Here is a 20,342-nt window from a genome sequence, read left to right as displayed (position 1 = left end):
AAAAGGAAATAACCGTAAGCCATTTTACTTGGAGTAAGGTAGCTTTTCCTACAGACTCATTCCCTTTTTGGGATGAACTTTGGTCTTCCTGGGGAATGGGCTGGCTGGGAGAATGGCTACAGGCATTTGCAGTAATGGAATGAAACTGAATAACATGAACGTGGTGTTTTCCGCACTTAGCCGCTGCTGGCGATATTGATTTTCTGTCACCGTTTCCATTCGTCGCTCCTGCCCTTCACTACTGACTCTGTGAGGGATTCTTCATCCATGACTTACGTTCCCTTCTGCTCAGAATCAACTGAGCCAAACTTAGCTATAAGAGTAGCCTTTCGGACAATTCAGCAGCTGTGTTCATGCTGTGATTTGCAATGGAACATAGAAAGAATCAGAGAGGTTTAGTTACAAAATGCCAGGAAGGCTATGCACTCATTCTACAAACAATGAAAGTGGTCCTGTGAAGACGTAAAAGCCAGCCTGTGAAGTGAAGCCTAAAAGGCAGGATCAGGACAATGAGTTGAAAAGCACTTTACCCGCACCATCCACTCGTCCAGCCATCCAGCACACTCAGCAAGGAAAGGCAGTCAGGATAATTGAAAGTTCAATAACAGGATTTCTAATGGAAATGACATTTAAATCAAGGCCTTGCAGCTACATGAACACAGGCGACAAGCATCCCAAGCTGAGGGACCAGAAGACGGAGGAAGGAACCTGGCACAAATAACTAGTTTCATGGAGGGCACTGGGAAGTGGTTGGAACAAGCATGAGTCAGCCCATGGGGGAAGCACAGTGACCCAAGTGTTTTCAGCTGAATTGTGGACGACCAACTCTATACAGAGTGTCCAAACTGGATGAGGATCCTAGTGAGCTAGGACACAGGTAGAAGCTGGGTGACTCTTGTGCAGAGTACTGGTTAAAGAAACCAGGCGGCAGTCAGGGAGAGTGAGGGAGGGGAGAGTGGACCATAGGACTCTTTCCTCTTCTCCACTGCTGAACATCTGCAATTCCATCTTTCAGCAGATACCCAGTGCATTTAAATTTCTTGGAAATGCCAGAGTTGCCCATCTTCCCATGGTGCATTGTAAAGGCAATAAATCTTGGAGAACAAGAACAAAATAAATAAAGTGGTGAGAGGAGAGGGCATAATTGTGAAGCAGGGGGGCATAGATGGTCTGATGTGTGGTGAAGGGTACGAGCTTATGTTCGGGGCTCTTAAGTTAGGGTTCAAATTCCAATTTCTAAGCCCGGGTCCAGTAATATTCCATTCCCGCGGGTAGGAATGCGGGGTCTTGTCAGCTCACTGTTCTTTCCCAGGCACAGGATAGCACCTAGCCCTAGAATACGTATTTGCTGAAGGAATGAAAGCTCCAGCCAGGGCGGCAGGCCCAAAGCTGGCCCTTGATTGCTGTCAAGTGGTGATTGCTTTGATTCTATCAGTAAATTCCTGGTACTGCCAGAGAATGGCAGAGAGAAAGGAGAAATAATGAGCTCCTCAGTTGAATCGGCTCACAGACCTTTCATTCCCAGGAAAAGGAAATCAAGCTGCCCTCCCTCTCTTCATGTTTCCCCGAGGCTCCAGCCTGGTCATTTCTGTTTTCCTTCAAGGCCGCCTGTGATATTCATTTGACCTGATTTTCTCTACAGAATGTCGTGATAGAGATTACTAAGTTTACCCTTGCCTGCAACCATGGAGATGGCAAAACCCTTCCTTAGAGAGAGCCCCAGCTCCAGCACAAGCACTGCTTCCAGAGTCCACTGGCTCTGGCTCGAAGTGCAGATCTGCATCATCATTGGCAAAGTCTGCTGCAACCTGTAGAAGAGCTCAGTGCTAACTGTGAACGCCAAGTTCACAGAAGCTAACCAAAGAAGCACTGTGCCTGATAGCAGCACACCCATCTGTGATGATCCCAGGGACCCCAGAAAACTCTGTGCATGATCTACAGCTCCTGGAAACAGCCCATTAAAGACAACACTCAGATAAAAAAGGAGAGGATTTTTCTGATTGTCTTGGTGCCTAGGCCCTGTCCCTGCCCACATGTTTTAGTCTGAGTTTTCTGTAGTTTGAGGATCCATATAGTGAAGCTGTCTGAAGAGAGCTCATGAAAATGCTCTGGAAGAAGCCCTTGAGGCAGAGCCAGCTAATAGTCATTACTTATCAATCATCTATGAAGTACCAGGCACATTTGTTGTACCCTCTCTAACTGTGGTGAACGCAGTAGAGAGCCACCCAGAGCTTCCTTAAGCTGTTGCTGAGGCTGTCCTTAGTCCTGCTGCAGACAGATTCGCTCTTCAGCCCCTTCAGGATTTGCCCCAGATGCAGAGACCTGTCTTCCCTAAGACCTGGTCTGGGTGATTTAGGACTACTGGTTGACCAAAGTGAAACTGTAAAGGCTGCCCTACTTCAGCCCAACTCAGTAAAGCTCTCATGGGCCCGTCTGACTCCAGAGCTTCCCTGAGATCAACCAGATCTGCTCCCCTTCCCTTCCCTTCCCTTCCCTTCCCTTCCCTTCCCTTCCCTTCCCTTCCCTTTACTTCCCTTCTCTTCCCCTCCCTTTCCCTTTCCCTTCCCTTTCCCTTTCCCCTCCCTTTCCCTCTCCTCCCCTCCCCTCCCCTCCCCTACACTTCCCAACCACTGGTGTTTGTCCCAAGCACCATCCTTAATCAACATCCTACATGTTAGATTCTGTCTCCAAGTATCAAGGGGAGCCTGATCTGGGATAGGGACGATGGGTAAAAACAAGTGACAAGTGACTTTTCCCTGCCTTGCTTTCCCCCTGTGCACCACAAAGCATCTAGATGGGCCTCTGTTTCTTCTCTTTCTTCACTTTATAAAGAGGGTGTGATGATCACCCCGCACAGACACAAGGAAGAAGTAGTTGGAGGAAAGGATAACGCAAAGATGTAGGGTACTGCAGACCAAAACAGGAAAAGAGCAAAAGAACGTGAGGAGCAGGTTGCTTCCTTCCATGCTTGGCTATAGTGACTAAAAACTAAGTGAATAGCCATTTATTTTGAAATTACTTGAACCTGAAGTTGATGTTTGAACCTGAAATTACTTTTCAAGTGCTGTACTGTGTTCTTGGCCATGTAAATCTCTTAACATAGACTATATGGTCTCAGTAGGATCACATTTACAATCTTTTGAGTTGTGTTATTATCATTATTCCCATTTTATAGATGAAGAAACTGAGGCTCAAGAAGTACCTTCTAGGACCCATTTTGCTTCTAGCATCTAGCTTTTACCTTCTACAATCCATTTTGAGTTATTCCTTTAATGATTTTGGACCTTGTAACTAAAAGGCAAATGTTAAAAGCAGGACAAGCAAGAAAATAATTAAACACTGAAGACATTTTGAATCCTATGATCCTTTACAGAATTAACAATTTTAAAGTATGTGCTTTGACATTGTGTTATAAGCATATGAAATTAATAAGCTGATTTCAAGATTAGTTTTACTACCTTAAATCAAACCTATATTGTATAGTTGTAGCCCAGTACTTCTCTTAGCAGGCTTTGTAGTATGCTTCTCCCATGTTAATACATGGATGCTTTTTGGTTTGGTGTCTTTGTATGAATTGTCTATTATTATATAGTAAGTTATATTAAAACCTAGCAGAGTGCTATTACAAATATTTATAATTTCCCCATTTCTGAGAGCCAGAAAGACACTGGCTGGTGGTTTTGACACTGAAGTAATGGGCAGCATGTCACCTGAGGCTGTAGAACTAGAAGGCTAGACTAGAACTGAGGTGTTCTTCCAGGACGGCGCACTCTCAGCTATTTAGTGGAAGCCTTCACTTATCGCTTCCCAGATGTTGGACTTTCCACAGAAAGCTTTGAATTTCCCCACAGCATGGTAGCTGCTCTTTACCAGAATGAGCAGCTCAAGAAGGAGAGGGGGAAAAAAGGCTTCATTACATACTGCTACTTCCTTCACACTCCATTCACTAGCAAGGATTTGTTAAGCCCAGTCAGTATCTGGGAGACTTCAGTGAAGCTCCAAATATTCAAAGGAAGATTGAGTATCAAAGAATTTGTGGACATACATTGGAACCATCACAGTCTTACTCTGTGGGCAGCTTTGAAATGTTAGGAAGTGTTTTTTCCCTGTCAGAAACCTAAGCCAGAAGAATGAACCATTCTGCCAAAAGTACTGCCTGAGAAGTTTATGTAGGAGTCGCACTGGATAGCAGCTTATGAACCCCTTTATTCCTTGGCCAGAATTGGTTCCTAAAAATATTCAGACAATACCACAATAACCACATCATAGCAGAGGACATCTGCAGTTTTTATATGCCCCAGATCCATTCCTCTTTCTTCTAATTTTATCTTGAGGGTCCTCCATTCACTCCTCTTAGTTGCTCTGGAACTGGAGATCTGAATCCACTTCCTTCAGTTCCAGAGATGGGCTGTGACCCAGGCTTCCTCCACCGCATGTTCCATTTTCCTGGCCACAGTGATCAGCACCAAGACAGGCACAGAAAACACATGGGTCAATGAGGCCATCCTAGGAGCAGGTTTTCCTAAGTCCTTTCTTATCAGGTTAAATAACCCTTAGTTACTGTGGGCTGATCAGGCCTGCAACCTCCCAAGCAAGTGGACAGCAAAGGCTTAGATAAATGAGACAATTGAAATGATTTCAGAGCTCCAGGAGGGTCTCGCTCTCTTACAGCTTCAATATTCTCTGAGTTTAGACCAAGACTAAACTGGGCAGCCCGTATTTATTTGGTTTTCAAACAAAGAAGGAGGATACTCAAAAAAAACATGGGAATCTAATAGGACCTTGGGAAAATTTTCCCAAGTAGTAAATTATCTCAATCACGAGAACCACCTTATCTTTAGGTTGGTATTTATTGTAGGAATGTGGAGCCTGCAGCTGCAGTCTCCTTGTAGTTAATTGGGGTTGGAGCCAAACGTCCTCAGCTGTGGCCTTATCTTGTCCTTTGAGGCGTCACAGCTTCACAGGCCAATACAGGCCTGAGGGTGACCAGGGACTCACAGAGGTTTATTTACTGTGAGTCCACTGCCCATCTTCAGACAAGGTGCCTAAGCTTCAGACAGCTCACAGGTAAACACGGAAAACCAATGGGTTAATCACAAGTAAACATGGAAAGCCAGTTGGCTAATATTAAATCCTGTTCAGGGGCACTTTGTAGTGGTCTCTGCCGCCTTCTGTCATGTCAGGAAAGTCATCTTGAGAAAGACAGCACAGAGGAGGACTGCCACCAACTTCTGGAGGGGGGGAGGGGGAGACAGCGGGACCTGTTGAGGTGTTGTTATTTGCATGTAGAAAATCCACCATGACTCTTCCGACTTCTCTCTAGATAAAATCCATACTTTGTTAATCTCAATTGTAATAAAAAGTCCTGACATACTGTTACCTCCAACACTGTCTATAACTGTCTATATAAGTGTTTGTTATAAGCCAGGACAAGTGCTAAGACATTAACATCTTCTCATTTATTTCCTCAAGCAATAACATTTTGAGAGATATACTATTATTATTTATATTATTATTCTCAGGTTGAGAAATGCATTATCTGACATTATACTAAGGAATAGAGAAGCTGGGATCCTAACCCCTGACCTGTAATAAGCCAGGCATGACGAAGGGTTGGGTGACAGGATAGCCACACTCTTATCACCATTTTGCTTTGCCCATGGTGACTGGAAATCTTTTTCTAAATTACTGAGCCAATTAGGTAAGAGTAGTAACTATTTCCAGTTACTCCAAGTCTGGTACTATAATAAACTATATATTACCTTGTGTAGTTGTCATAAAGACTTCAGAAGGAAAATACTTCCCTGTTCATTTCACAGACTAGGAAAGTGGGGGAAAGCAGTTAAACCATGTATTATACACTATATAATGTATTAAAATTATATAGCCTGTAAACAGCAGAGCTAAGTTTTGACCCAGACAAATTTGCCAAGAATTCACACATATTTGCTTTAATTCCACTTAATATTTAACAATTAAGAGAGTATATGGATATTTAGAAAGAAGAACAGGGCCCAATTCAGGGAGGATTTTAAAATATTTCTTCTCTTTCTAGTAGGATGACCAACTCATCTCTATTTTCCCAGATTTTTTCCATTTTTAAAACTGAAAGACTTGGCCATGCTACCTTACACAGGCAGTAGAAAATTGAAGGACTAGGATATTTAACTTTAGCTGGTAGATAAAAATAAGAAGTCCAGGCATGGAGAATGTTCTGACTGTATATACTTATATTTTTAACTGTATGTACTTCTGAAGGATGTAAGCCAAAGATGGAGAATTTATAACTCTCTGAAGCAGAATAATGGTCCCCCAAAGATGTTCATGTCTTAATCTCTACATCAGCCAGTGTTTACTAGAGAAACACATATATACATACAGGTTGGCTTATGATGGCTACCCACACAGATGCATATGGAAGAGTGCAAAAGTTCTGCCTGCACATGGGATCTGAAGGAATCAGTTGAAGGCCTGGCACTCCATCTAATATCCAGTGAAAATCCATGCGAGGAGGGTGAAGGGTCTACAATGCAAAGCTGAAGGATCCTGCAAGCCAGAAGATGACATCCAACGTGAAAGTGAAGACTGGAGCTACTCTGAAGAAGGCAGAAGTAATCCTTCCTTTTCTGTTTCTCTTTTATACCATTCTAGCTATAATGGTATCGCCATTATTTTCCACACCCAGAACTTGCTGAGCCAGTTTAGTCGGGTGTTATTTACTCAAGTTGATACAATCGGTCAACTGTCACAATCCCTAAAGCCTGTGATGATGTTATGCTACATGGCCAAGGAGAATTCAAGTTACTGGTGAAATTAAAGTTGGTAATAGATGACCTTACCAAGGATCCTTAAATGGATGCTAACTCATTAACCTAGACTGCAAAACTTAAAGGTGTTCACAACCAACTCTGCTTTAGAGATAAGTCCCACTCCTGGAGGGAGCACGGGAGACAGTAGGAGAGGTGATTGCAAACTAAGGAAAGAGAGTTAGTATTACAGTGACCCAAGCTGAGAAAGATGGGAATGGTCATTGCTGGCTTTGAAGATGGAGAAAGAGGCCACAGCCCAGGAATGCAGGCACCCAGAAAAGATGAAAGGGCCAGGAAGGGGGCTCTCTGCTGAAGTGTGCAGAAAGGAAAGCTGCCCCGCCAAGACAAGCCCAATTAAATCTATGTCTATTTTCTGACTTGCAGAACTACAATCAATGTGTTTTTTCAAGCTACCAAGTTTGCAATACTATGTGAAAGTAACAAAAGAAAATATACATGGTAACACAAATAATCCACAAGCATATGTAAGGTTATCACTAGAGATGAAGTCATGCCTTGTTATGAGATAATTTCTATTGATGTTTCACTGTGGAAACCTATGGATGAGCTGTTTAAGAACTTAAGATGTGATCCAGGCATGGTGATACCCACATATCAGCCTCTTGGAAGGCTGAGGCAGTGATTTGGAAGGCTGAAGGCATGGTTGCAAGTGTAAGCCTAACTAGGGAAATTTAACAAATTAGCAAGACACTTTCTCAAAAAGAAAAAGGGCTGGGGATATAGCTCAGTGCAAAGGTCCTGGGTTCAGTCCTGAGACAGAGAGAGAGAGATTGGAAGAAAGAAAGAGATATGGTGTTTAATAAATGTATCTTAGAATCTTCCTTAGGGTAGTTCAATCCACAGGAAAACATGAAAGTGAAGTCTTTGAAGACAAAATCAGTTATTGTTTTTTTAATCACTAATTTTACTTCTGGTGTATGTTTCCAAAACCATCTTAACACCTTTTGGCTCTTCTAAGTAGGTTTTTCTGAGATCTGTATTTGTGGATAAATAACAGGCAGCTGATATTTCTTGTGAGTTTTTTGCAATATGGTATTTCTTCCATCCTCTCTAAAGAAGGAGTAGACTAGCAAAATGGAAAAAGACATGTAGTGCATGATTAGGCAAGAGTTAAACTGTGTCCTCTCCACTTCCAAGGTAATGACCTTGTGCAAGTCACATGGCAGCCCCTAGACTCCTTTCATATTAGCAAAATTGGGCTGACAATGTTACCACATTTGGGGGTGCTAGAGTCTCCTTCTGGAGGTGATCTCTAGGTTATTTCTGTCCTGAGCACAGAATTGGTCAGACAAGCACAAATGGTAGCAGAGTTTTATTAAAGGTAGGAAAAGAAACAGGCCCTGCAGAGCAAGTTTGAGACAACTAAAAGTAGGAAAAGAAGTGCACCCTACAGCACGAGGGCAGGCTCCCATGCAAGAGTGAACGTAGTACACTGTGTGGACTGCCCTTTCTGTATCATCCACTCCTCAGGCTGACATCAGCTCTAGGCCATCTTAACAAAAAAAGTGCTTGAGTTCTCATGGAAAGCCCACACGCTGGCCTTTGGAAACTGCTCTGCACATATGTAATTTACAAATCTCACCTACTTCCCTAGCCATTTTCACCGTGCCCTAATATTTCCCCATAAGAGACACATATCCTCCTTATATGGGGTGCTGGAAGGGGAGTTAGTGCCTATTGACTGTTACGTTGGTGATGTAGAGCCCACGTAAGAGGAACAGGTCAGATTTCCATGTTTTTGTGGAGGACAAAGTACGACAAAGGGATGTTAGCTAAACTATTGAGAGTCTGAGAGCCATAGCCTTAACACAATTATTCACATAATGGCTCCAATTCAAAACAAGAGCTTCAGTACAGGTGCCCATTTAAGCTGCGGTGAGTTAGGGTTATTAAGAGACTCTATTTATCTGCACCCTGAGTGCATGTGTCCTGGGCTTTTATAATTAACAGATTATGCCCCATCCTAATCTCCTGTCTCAGGATCAGTATAGTGATTGGAGCCCCCTTTCTATGTCTACCCTATATTACTATTATTTTTATATATCTTTGTTTATACTTTTTTGATGAGTGTTTAAAAACAAGTTAAAGTGAGACCTGTACTAATCAAATTTAACCCCTTGCTCAAAGGCTCTTTGGGGTTACTTTTGGAACCATGTATAGAGCCTCTTAGCTCCTCTGCTAGTGTCATCTGTCAAGATGGGTCACAGTTTTGCTTGACCATGTGGCTTCCCATGGAACCATGGGAGACATTTTTCTCTTTAATGACTCTCCTTTGAGCACAGCATGCACTAGTTGACTCCTGCTCTAGCATGCAACAATCTCCCTGCTCAGGTGAATGGGTGACTCACTGGAGTTGTAGTCTCTTGCAGAAATTTCTCCTCATTCCTGGGTCCTTGTTGACCTTGGTACAACCAGGTCCAAAATGTTGGCTGTCCCATTAGCCTGGTTATCCTTCCTTAGCTTTGGTCTTCAAACTTCAGTTGTTGAACACCCAGGAAAAATCAGTTGTATCAGAATTATTGTTGGAGTGGTAGGTTTAACTATTTTATCTAGATCTCAAGCACCTTAAAATATAAAGTATGACTGGAAAACTGTTATTTCTTACCAATCAAGGTTATCACAGAAATTGAGTTCCTACAGAATGTTAACAGATAACAGTGATAAGCTTTTATAGGAAAGATTTGAGATCAATGGTAACAGAATTTTAGCATGACTATCATGATGACATGATTATATTAGAACCACTAAGATTTGCTATTATCTCTAAAACACAATTAAATATCCATTTTAATATAACTTTTTAGTTAGTTACCTTTATATAATTACAAAGTATTAAATAACATAAAGAAACTTTTACCTAAATTTGTTATCTTTTACCATCTTTTCTTACCAGAGTGACATTTAAGCAGAACGTACTTGTTTATAAATGTACACATTAGTAATACCTAATCTTTAATAATTACAGTGACATGATCTGGACTGCACAATATTTAGGTGCCTCTAACTCTTATAACACAATTATATAACAAGCACACAAGGATAAGCCTGAGAATGTATATGGATGGCTGCTTGAGACCATAATGTTAAGTGAAGTAAATCAGATATACAAGCTTAATTAGTACATGTTTATTTATATATGCCCAAAGTGCAAAATAAAGACAATAAGGAGAGAGAGACAGACAGACAGACAAAGGCATAGACCGAGAGACAGAGAGAGAAAAAGAAAGTTACAGTAAATTCCAACTTACAAATGAGTTCCATTCTAGGAAAACATTCATAGATTGGATATGTTCACAACGTGACAAAGGGAATCCTATATGGTACACTTGTGCATGTTACACAGTACCCTTGTGAAAGTTCAAAACTCAAATTTTCATAAACTGGGGACTTACATATTTTAATCAGCGGGGCCAGTGTATCTAAAAGTGGATCTTGATTTAGTATACATTGCCTTATGTGTTTTATATGTTTTCCAGCCTGTTAACCTGACTGCTAATCTATGTTTTTGATTTATGATAATTAACATTATATGAATTTATAAGATTAATGAACCTGATGCTAGCAAAAAAAAGCAATAAGAAATGGGTAAAGGGTAGGGGGAAGAGAATCGAGGTGTGCTATGTACATGCACCAGTTCCCCACAACGAACGTGATCACTGTGTGCTGCAAACAGGTACCAATAACAATTAAAAATGAAGAAAATCCCAGGCTGCCCCCAGGGGGCGCTGCGAGTAGAACGCTGTGTGTGGAGCTGAGACCCCAATGTGCTACAGAACCAGGGAGACTCTGTTTTGAAGAAACCTGGTGGCCTGGAACTTGCAGCCACTGTCCAGGCTGATGGCTACTGGGAAGACTAATTATACTTTTGCAAGGAACTAAACTGTACACATGAACCTGCGGTAATTGGCTTCCTTTCATTTTCATTTTCCTTTCTGTTTCTCCCCTTCCCCTTTACCCTCTTCCAGGTCAAAGATGGACTATATATAATGGTGAGAGATTAATTTATCTGCTAGAGAAAACTTGAATACATCTAATGATATATACAAATCCACAACAAAACATTGACATTCACCCTTATACTGCAGACCGTAATATGCTTAAGTAACTTATGACACAAACTTGTTTAATGAGCATAGAAAGATGGCTCCAATGGTGCAAACCCACTGATTTCAAGTGTACATGAACTATTTATGAAACTTACCATGTGGTCTTCTGTGGAGGCTGAGCTTCCCTCCACAAAGGACCGCTTCAGATAGGGACAGAACAGCAGGACTTCAGCCGTGAGACTAATGCTAGGCATCCAAAGGCCTTAAAATCCATGTGGTGGGATGGGAAGTGGAGTGTGGAGGTGCTGAGCCACGTGGGAGAGAAGCTGCCTGGATGATTTAGAGCCAGGAGCCAGTTTACAAGAAGCAGAGACTGGGGTGGGGGGATCTAGGCTCTGAAGAATGACGCGCTGGGGAATGCCTGGTCCTGTGACGTAGGAGATGTGTGACTGCACTGCTCCACTTTTCCTATTCCCCACTTACTAAGTGTGGACAGTAATGCCCGCCCCACAGACTTACTCTATAGGAACTGAGCAGCTTTTGTTACATTCCCACCACATAGCACGCTGACATCAGGCATGCTGGCTTCTGTGGTGATGAGCAGGAGCCCTAGTGGGGAAGGCTCTAGGAGTCACCCCAGCTTGGGTCCTCGAGTACTGGTGATCACATCCAGTGTAGTCCCTGCCACATTATGCCAGGGTCAGTCTGTGCGGCCAGTAGCGTACAGCAGAAGTGATGGTGCAGCTTGTCTGGATTGAATCATATAAGACCACAGCTCCGATTGGGCTCATGCTCATGCTCATGTTGATGCTCGCTGTCTCTCTCTTGGATGATTTGTTCTGGTAGAAGGGGGCTGTCACGTCAGGAAAACACTCAGGAAGCCTGTGGGGAGACTCCGGTGGAAAAGAGCTGAAGCCTCTCATCAGCAGTGAGCAAGAAGCTGAGGTCTGGCAACACCTGTGTGAATGATTTTGGAGATCAGTACCTCCCAGAGTCAGCGTTTATGAGACCTCGGCTAGAAGCATGCATTTTGGACTGCAGAACACAAGTTAGATGAGTTGCCCCTCCCTCCTCTCCTCCTCCCAGTTTGATTGAGAGGTGCTTCACAGCAGAGCCATGGGTGCCTCAAGACCTGCCTTACTGTGACCGCTTGGTGGGACTGTGGGCAAGGAGGCTGCAGATTAGGTTTTGGAGGTCAGAGGCGAGGGAGGGAGGGCGGTAGTGTCTGCCCCTCCCATAGAAAGGGGTGTGAGGCACAGGCAACTGATGCAGTAGAATGCCAAGGCTCTGGACATCCACAAGCGGGCCTTGGTGTGGTATTTTTGAGAATCATTCGGTGGCAGCATACTTTGCTGAGCAGCCACCCAAGGTTGCTTTCTGCCCAGGAACAAACTTCTCTATCCCAAAGTCAATGATTTTCATATTTCCTTCAAAGTCCAATAAGATTCTCAGGATTGAGGTCTCTGTAGGCAAAACCATAGGGCTTTCGAGCTGAAGGAATAATCTCTGAACATCCTTCTCCGTTAACGTACAGGTGGCCCTCCAGATGTGTTGCCTGGCGTCTTCCACACTCACGTGTTCTTGTACAAGGCACAGTTTGTCACGGGTTTCAACAGCCTCCTGCAGTTGAGTGATTTTAGAGTGCTGTAGCTCCTTTCAGCTCTCTACCTCAGCTGTAATGAAGGCATGTTCCAAGTTCTGCTTTTGCAGCACCTCAGCGGCCACTTGCATCCCAGTGGCAGGATGTTCTGCCAGCGGAGCCTCGACAAAGCTGCCGCTCCCAACGTTGTCCCGTGCTCACTACTTAGCAGTGGGGATCCTTTCTTGGGAGCTGACTGTGGAGCCCAGCCCAGGTGGTACTTCAGTGTGCTCAGCACCCAAACTGGGCATCATGATGGAACAAACCTCCAAAAGCCCCAAAACACCAGACCAATAGCCACAAACACATTGTGCACAAATCCCTGGTCACCAACGAGAGTTCTCCAGGACAAACCCCCACCACAGCCATGGCCTATGTACAGCTAACCTTAGAAGTGACCTCACACGGCTCCTGTGACACCAGACTTCGAACTGGCCCAGGCACACCGGCCAGACCACAATTGGTGACTCACTTCTTGGCCTCCAAGACCTTTTGGTTTAGAGTCACAAAGTTTCTTGCTAATGCAGGCTATGGACATCAACGTTTAATTTTTTAGAGATTAAAACTTCAGAATGCTTCAGAGTCCTTTTTGATTCTGGTTTGTTTTTAAAATTTTCATGGTGTCTATACTCGATATATCCAATTCCTTTTCTTTAAATTCTTCCTGGTTCCGCGGGGTGTGGTGGTATACCTGTGTACCCCGCGCTTTTGGGGGTGTGGGGGGGGGGTTTTTCTGAGTTTAAGGTCAGCGTAGGCTACGTAGTGAATTCAAGGCCATCTTGAACTACCCAGCAAGACCCTGTCTCAGAAAATAAAAAATAATAAATTCTTAGTGGCTCAAAGTGATGCTCCAACTTCACTGATATTAGAATAGCATAATGTTCTGTTTATAAAACTCAATAAGGCACAGTAATGCCTGTGAAGCTAACAGGAAGATATCTACCATCATAATTTCCCACAAAATATAATCATTAGATTTCTCCTCAGAAACCTTGGTGGTCTGGCACACCGGTAGGGGTCCACCTGTGGACAGGGCGCAGAAGGGGCAGTGATGAGAGAGAATTGAGAGGAGTGGCTAGCAAGCTGTGCCCCCACCCCCTGCCCTGAGCCTCAGGAGGGTTCTGAGGAAGAGGTAGAGGGGCCTGAAGAAAGAAAGCAGATGGCGGAGGTTGTACCTGATGATTCTAGAACTTTCTATAATCACAATTCCAGCAATGACTTGGAAGAACATTTAGAGGAACCAGCACCTGATCCTGAACCAGAAGGAGCACAAAAACCTGGATCTGAAATCCAAGAAGAAAGTCTGAACTAGTATTAGAAGAAACCACTCCTAAGGATGCTCAGAAGAGTTCTTCTCCAGCACCTACAGACACAGCTCAGACAATGCAGGAGACCTGAGGACATTTTCTTGGGCATCTGTGAGCAGTAAGACCTTCCTCCTGGAGGAGCTGTTCCTGTTACTGGGATACCTCCTTGAGTTGTTAAAGTACGAGCTCCACAACTCCGTCCAGAGTCTAAGCCTGAACCTCAGATTCCACCACAGAGGCCTCAGAGGGCTCAGTGAGTATCAGAACGAATAAATATTCCTCCCCAGAGGGGACCCAAACCAGTCCATGGGGCTGGGTAACAAGGTGGTGTTGAACCCCAAAAAACTGTGAAACATCCTGACAGTCACCAGCTCTTCACTGGTAACCTGCTTCATGAGGTGGACATATCAGAATTTAAAGATTTCTTTCAAAATTATGGGAATGTGGTGGAGCTGTGTATAAATAGTAGTGGGAAATTACCCAGTTTTAGTTTCGTTATGTTTGATGATTCTGAGCCTGTGCAGAAGGTCCTTAGCAACAGTGAACTTCAGTGTATCTGCTTTTCTTCACTCCACGGCACTGACAGACTTCTACTGTATGCTGTTCAGTGATATTCTTCCCCTTGTGTTCACAGGTGAAGTCGGTCTGAATGTGGAAGAGTGGACTCGCCCTGCCAGGAAGGGGACTGTCAAGATTACCGCCAGCAAGGACCTGGGGACCTCCGGGGGCTGGGCAGGAATGCGGGGCCCTCCCAAAGGAGAAAGGGGCAGAGCCCAGGACTTGGAGTAGAAGGGGGTGCTCCAAGGCCGTGAACTGCCCTTCACTAATCTTCACAAAGCACAGAACCCCAGCTCCTGCAGGACGGTGAACTTCTTTAGCCATCCTTTGGTGTCTTGGGGTACGACCCAGTCTACTATAAACTGCTTAAGTTTGTACACTTCTACTTCTTTCTGTGTTAATGGTATGGCTTCCTCTCCTTCCCTCCACTCTCTTGGCCTCTTAGCCCTTTACTTCCAGTCTCATGGGGAATGATATTTGAGGAGTAATGGATTTTAAAGAAGAAAAAAGACTAGGGCTGGGGATTTAGCTCAGGGGCAAAAGCGCCTGCCTAGCAAGCGAAAGGTCCTGAGTTCGGTTCCTGGTACCGGAGAAAAACCAAAAAAAAAAAAAAAAAAAAAAAGACTGAATTTCCTTGCTTGCTTTGCATAGACTGGATTTTTCAAAATACCCACTTCCCCAAAGCAATGTGTCTTCCTTATTACTGATATTTGGTCTGTTTCATTTGTTGGAATATTTATTATTTTCCACATGTTTTAAAGGCCTGTGAGAAGTATAGGATTTGGTGAACAATTTTGGAGGCAGGAAAAGTCTACATTATTTCTTCTCTGAGAGTTGTAACTACCTTCTGGGGTCGAAAAATTGTCATAGGGGAAATGTGAAAAATTTGATTTTCACTGATATGATTAAAATCTGAATAAAAGGTGTTAATAGAACTTTTCTTTTTATATTGATTCCAAAGCAGTTCTAAAATCTACTGGTTTTGCCATTGAAATTTAAATTGTAAGATAGTTTTTGAATGTCTAGAATGCAATTTATAATGTTTTCTTGAACTACTATATTTTTAAATAGAATTTTTATTTGTATTTGTTTAAAGAAACAAATAGCAACACCCCCCTCCCCCCAGATCTAACCAGAGTGAAACTGTTGTTCCTTATATTTATCTTTGATTTCATTCTTGGTAAATGTTTAAAGAAAAATAATTTTCAAATCTAGATTTGTTTTATTAGGTTCAGAGTATGTGGAGAGCTATAGATTCCTTTTTTTATCACCTTGTATGACTTCGATGAATATTTATTATTCATTATTGTAAAACTGAGTCTCAAACTGGAATGTCTTTGAGGGCAGGTGCTTCTGTGGAGAAAGTTTGACCTAAATAGCTGAACATTTGTATTAAGTTTTATATTGGTATCTCATCAGATTGTAATCATAGTCTGAAAGAATGTAAATTTAATATTGGACTTTACTGATGTGCTCAAGTGTCTGCAGTTTTTTTTTCTTTAAATCATAGCCTCATGGTAAATTTCAAGGAAAAAAAAACCCTCTGGTCAAAAGGAAATGGGTTGATATTTGCATGAAAAAGCAAAGCAAAGCAAAAAACAAAAAACAAAAAAAAACCAGTCCGTTGACTAAAAATTCTATATCCAGCTAAAATGTCCTTCAAAAATGAGGGAGAAATTCAGATATTCTCAGGTATAAGCACTGAAGGATTTATTTCCCTCTTACTAGGCTGCCCTGGGTAAAATGGGTCCTTCAGGTTGAAACAAAAGGATATTAAGCCAAGACTCAAACCTGTCTGAAAAAATAACTCTGAAAAGGTAAATACATGGATATTTATGGAAGTCGGGACTAGTTTTGTGTTCTGCATGATGTAAGAGACACATGCAGGAAAACAATAAAATCCAGCATGAGGGTACTTTTTAAGACAGAGTGTGGCAGGCATGGGTGAAACTACAAATCCAGTCACCCAAAGTGGGTGAGGCCGGGGTCCTGGGGGGCAGGATTTTGCATGTGGCTGAGGTTAGCTGGCACAAATTCACACCAGAGTGGTGTCCCCTTAGCATTTTCAGTGTAACACCCATGATATTCTCAAAGAAAATACCTGTAGAGTATACACGATGAGAAAGAAACACACACTCCATCCAAAAGAGCGACTCAGCAGACAGCAGTGCAGAGGGACAAGGCGAGTGGGAGACAACAGCCAGCTGAGGGAGCTGAGCTCTTCCTGAGCACTCCTTCCCTCCCCTGCGGCGTGGCACTGCCCTTCCACTCAGAGACAGAGACTGGGAGAAGGCTGGGAAACACGATCCAATCAGATCCAAAGAAAAGGCAGAAAGGGAGAGTAGGAAGGAGAGGTCCTCTGCACCAACTGTAACCCAAATATTAGAGAGCTCGCCACACAGTGGTGGAATAGGTTTTCAGTCAAGACGAGGTGATAGGCGATAGAGGGACATGATGTGGGATTCGAGTAAAAAGTTCAACCCAGCAAGAAAAGAACAAGCACCGAAACAGGGAAGCATCGCGAGCAGTTCGCAGTGGTGCTGCTCCGAGTATAGTCATCTTGTGCTTTAGTTTTGAAGACTCTCTGCAGATGTCATCTGCATTCTGCCATTGAGACAAGCTGCACGGGGGGACCTTAATAGGTGTCTCAATGCCCGGGATTCTGCTCACCCAGGGATGTCAGGATTCCTGGGCAGGCAAGGGGCAGCCCTTTTCAGATGGGGAGGGCCATAGGCCAGGCATTTTAAACTTGTGCCTGGAGCGAACTTTATCCCTTACAAGTCAGTCCCCTTTGGGGATTCCGTGGAGACAGGAGACCCACCGCCCCTCTGCCTTTGCTTACCAGGGATGCGAGAGGGCAGGGGAGCTTGCTAGCCTAACCGATCTCTCTGCTACCTCTAGCCAGCACTGCTCTTTGTGGAACAAGGTCATGATTCACCGTGGATATTTTGCATTACTGAAAGTGATTTGTGAAGTGCATTTCTTTTAAATGTGTCTCTTATACGCACAGAGGCAGTGTGCGGGGAACCGGGAGGAGAGAAGCAAAGCGATCCTTCCGCAGTCCTCCAGCACAGTCACACGCTGCAGCGCCCACGTCGGCTTCCTTTGAGCTGCTTCTGCCCAAGATCGCGTTTGTGGTTTATGGAGAAGGTGCTGTGCTGGGAGGTGGCATAAGAAGGGAGATGGTCAGGCCTCGGTCTCATGCGCAGTCTGCTCTTGGGCTGAACTCACGACCCTCTGGAGATGGTTTGCACAACCTGTTGTCCTGCTATTAGGTGGGGGAGACCAAGCCTTGGAGTTTGCTACCCACTGTCCTTGACTGTGCCTTGGGGAGGGCATGTTGTACAAGCTGTCTAGCCTGGGGTGAAGCAACCCCATTGTCCATCATGATGCACAGCTCCCACTCCCCTGCGCATTAGGAGTGGGCTTGCCTGCAAAGAGGCATCCAGACAGGGCACCCAAAGTACCCACCATCCTGAGCTGTGCCCACATTTGCCCTCCTTTTCTGCCCCAGAATTCTTCCCGGGGGGCTTTGCAGATGTCCGACGTGTTTGTCAGCCTTAGTCCTGATGTGGGCACACCTTGTCTCAGATGCCCCAGAGTCTGCTCAGCTAGGGGTGTTAGGATTCTGGGGCAGGCATGGGAGAGTCCTTTCTGGGTGGGGGAGGGCCATGGGCCAGGCATTTGGAATTTATCCTTGGAGCAGGGTGTGTCCCACATAGGTCAAGTGACCCTTGAGGACTCGGTGCAAAAGAGCCACTGTCCCTCTGTCTTTGCTGACCAGGGATGTGAGGGGTCAGGGTCTGGCACTGTTTCCCTTCTCCCATGTTTCTAGGGTAACCTAGACAGACCTATCGAGGTCACCCCGGCACCAAAAGACTGAAAGTGCTTTTGAAGGGACAGGCTCTGATCTGCCTGCATGTGACACCCATGTTGAACTCGCCTGGGAATCATTGCCACCAGTTCCTCAGGGGCTGTGAGCCTTCTTCATTCTGCCCAAAGGTCCCCAACATAAGGGACCTGAGGCACACGAGTTGGGAGGTAGGGTACGGTACGGGTGCAGTCCGCAGGGCACTTTAGGGCTCACTTGACTACTTCTGAGCTCCCTGGCTGTGTCTTTGCACAGTGACATTTTCTCCTTTAAGCAATAGCAGAGGACTGTTCTTTGGAGAAGAGCCCAACGTGTTGTCAACCTGCTGCCATGCTCTCCTCACCTGTCATTTCTTCCTGACCTGAAGTTTCATTGTCGGTCATCTTTCTCATTGACTCTCTAGCCCAATCTACTGATGCCTTTCTAAGCCTTTGCCTCTGCTTGCCTCCCTTCCTGGAGCCCTCCCTACATTTTTCCAGGCACACTCCCTCCCTGAGCTTCACCATGCAGGTGACCTCTTCTAGACCATTCTCCCAGCTGAAAGTGGTGCTTTTATTTGCTTGTCTTTCTGTGTGTCCATGAGAGTGAAGTAGCTACCTGGAGTCCCTTCTCTCACGTACAGGTGTGTGATGTCACAGGCTCAGTCCAGGCTCTCAGGAGGTTTCAGGTGGTGCACACCTGTGACATTAGCAATGAAAAGCAAAAGGGACACCATCAGTTATGTCTCATGACCTGAAGGAAACAGTTTCAGTCATACGGTGAGCTGCTTAGGATAACCTTTATTTTAGGGGCTAGGATGCTTTACTGTTTCCCTGTGGTTGGTCTGATTTCCATCCTTGTGAAAGTCTCTCTGTTATAACTTATATGTAGATGTCTTACAAAAGCCTGAAGCACTCTCCTATGTGGAGCTTTTGGAGGTTGCTGGATCATGGGTGTGTGATCTTGGGTGAAGGATCCTGGATTCATCCACTGATTGGTTTAGCATAGTTCTGAGGTACCATAGAAGAAATAAAGCTAGGTAGAAAGTAGAAAAAGAAATAAAAATGTTAAAATACAGACCTGAAGACCAGTGAAACAGATTAGAAAATGCAGACACAACTGCAAACACATTCAGCCACCTTATCTTTGACAAAGAGGCAAAACATGTTCACTGGAAGAAAGATAGACTCTTTAATAAAGGATGCTGGAAAAACTCGCTTTCCACATGTGGAAGGCTAAAATTAGACCCATGTCTATCACCATGCTATTACCAAATAAAGTCAAAATGGATTAAAGATCTAAATATTAAAACAGAAACACTAAATCCACTGGAAGAGAAAGTAGGTAGAAATCTTGAAGAGTTATGTGCAAGTAGAGAGTTCATGAACAAAAACCAAACTGCTTGGGAAATACTTCAAAAAATCAACAACTGAGGTCTCATCTTATTTAAAGGCTTTTACACATCAAAAGGAATCACCAGATCACCAACAGAGTGAAAAGACAACCCAGAAAGTTGGAAAAACTTGGCCAATTTTCCCTCAGACAAAGGATTCTATCTAGAACTTATAAAGAGCTGAAAAAAATCAGACCCCCAAATTCAAAGACTCAATCAAAAAATGGGCATCTAAGATGAATACACACTTCTCAGATGCAGAAATACAAAGAGCAAGTAAATATATGAAAAAATGTTCAACAACACTGTTTATTGGAGAGATACAAAAGACAACACTGAGATTTTATCTCACCCCAGAAAGAATGGCTATCTTCAAAAAATAAAAAAACAGCAAATGCTTGAGGGGCTGTGGGGAGAAAGGAACCCATCTTCACTGCTGGTGGGAGTGCAGACTGGTAAAACCACTGTGAAAATCAGTGTGGATATTCCTCAAAACACTAGGATTAGAGTTCTCACTTGACCCAGCTGTTCCCCTTCTGGGTATTTTCCAGAAGAATTAAAAACATCATACTTCAGCAATATACCCATGTTTATAGCAGCACAATTTGTAACAGCTAAATCTTGGAAACAACCCAAATACCCATCAACCAAGGAATGAATGAAAAAGATGTGATATTTTTATACAATGGATACTACTCAGTCATAAAGAAGGATAAACT

General features: G+C 43.8%; 1 pseudogene; it reads left to right on the top strand.

The window, feature by feature from the left end:
• Positions 1-12,882: 12,882 nt before the first annotated feature.
• On the top strand, positions 12,883-14,725 carry LOC102029779 (annotated as a pseudogene).
• The last annotated feature ends 5,617 nt before the right edge of the window (positions 14,726-20,342 follow it).

The sequence above is a fragment of the Chinchilla lanigera genome, unplaced genomic scaffold (genome assembly GCF_000276665.1).
Source record: "Chinchilla lanigera isolate Chin_1 unplaced genomic scaffold, ChiLan1.0 scaffold00116, whole genome shotgun sequence".
In the NCBI taxonomy this organism is placed as follows: domain Eukaryota; kingdom Metazoa; phylum Chordata; class Mammalia; order Rodentia; family Chinchillidae; genus Chinchilla; species Chinchilla lanigera.
This window is presented reverse-complemented; position numbering and strand designations above follow the sequence as displayed.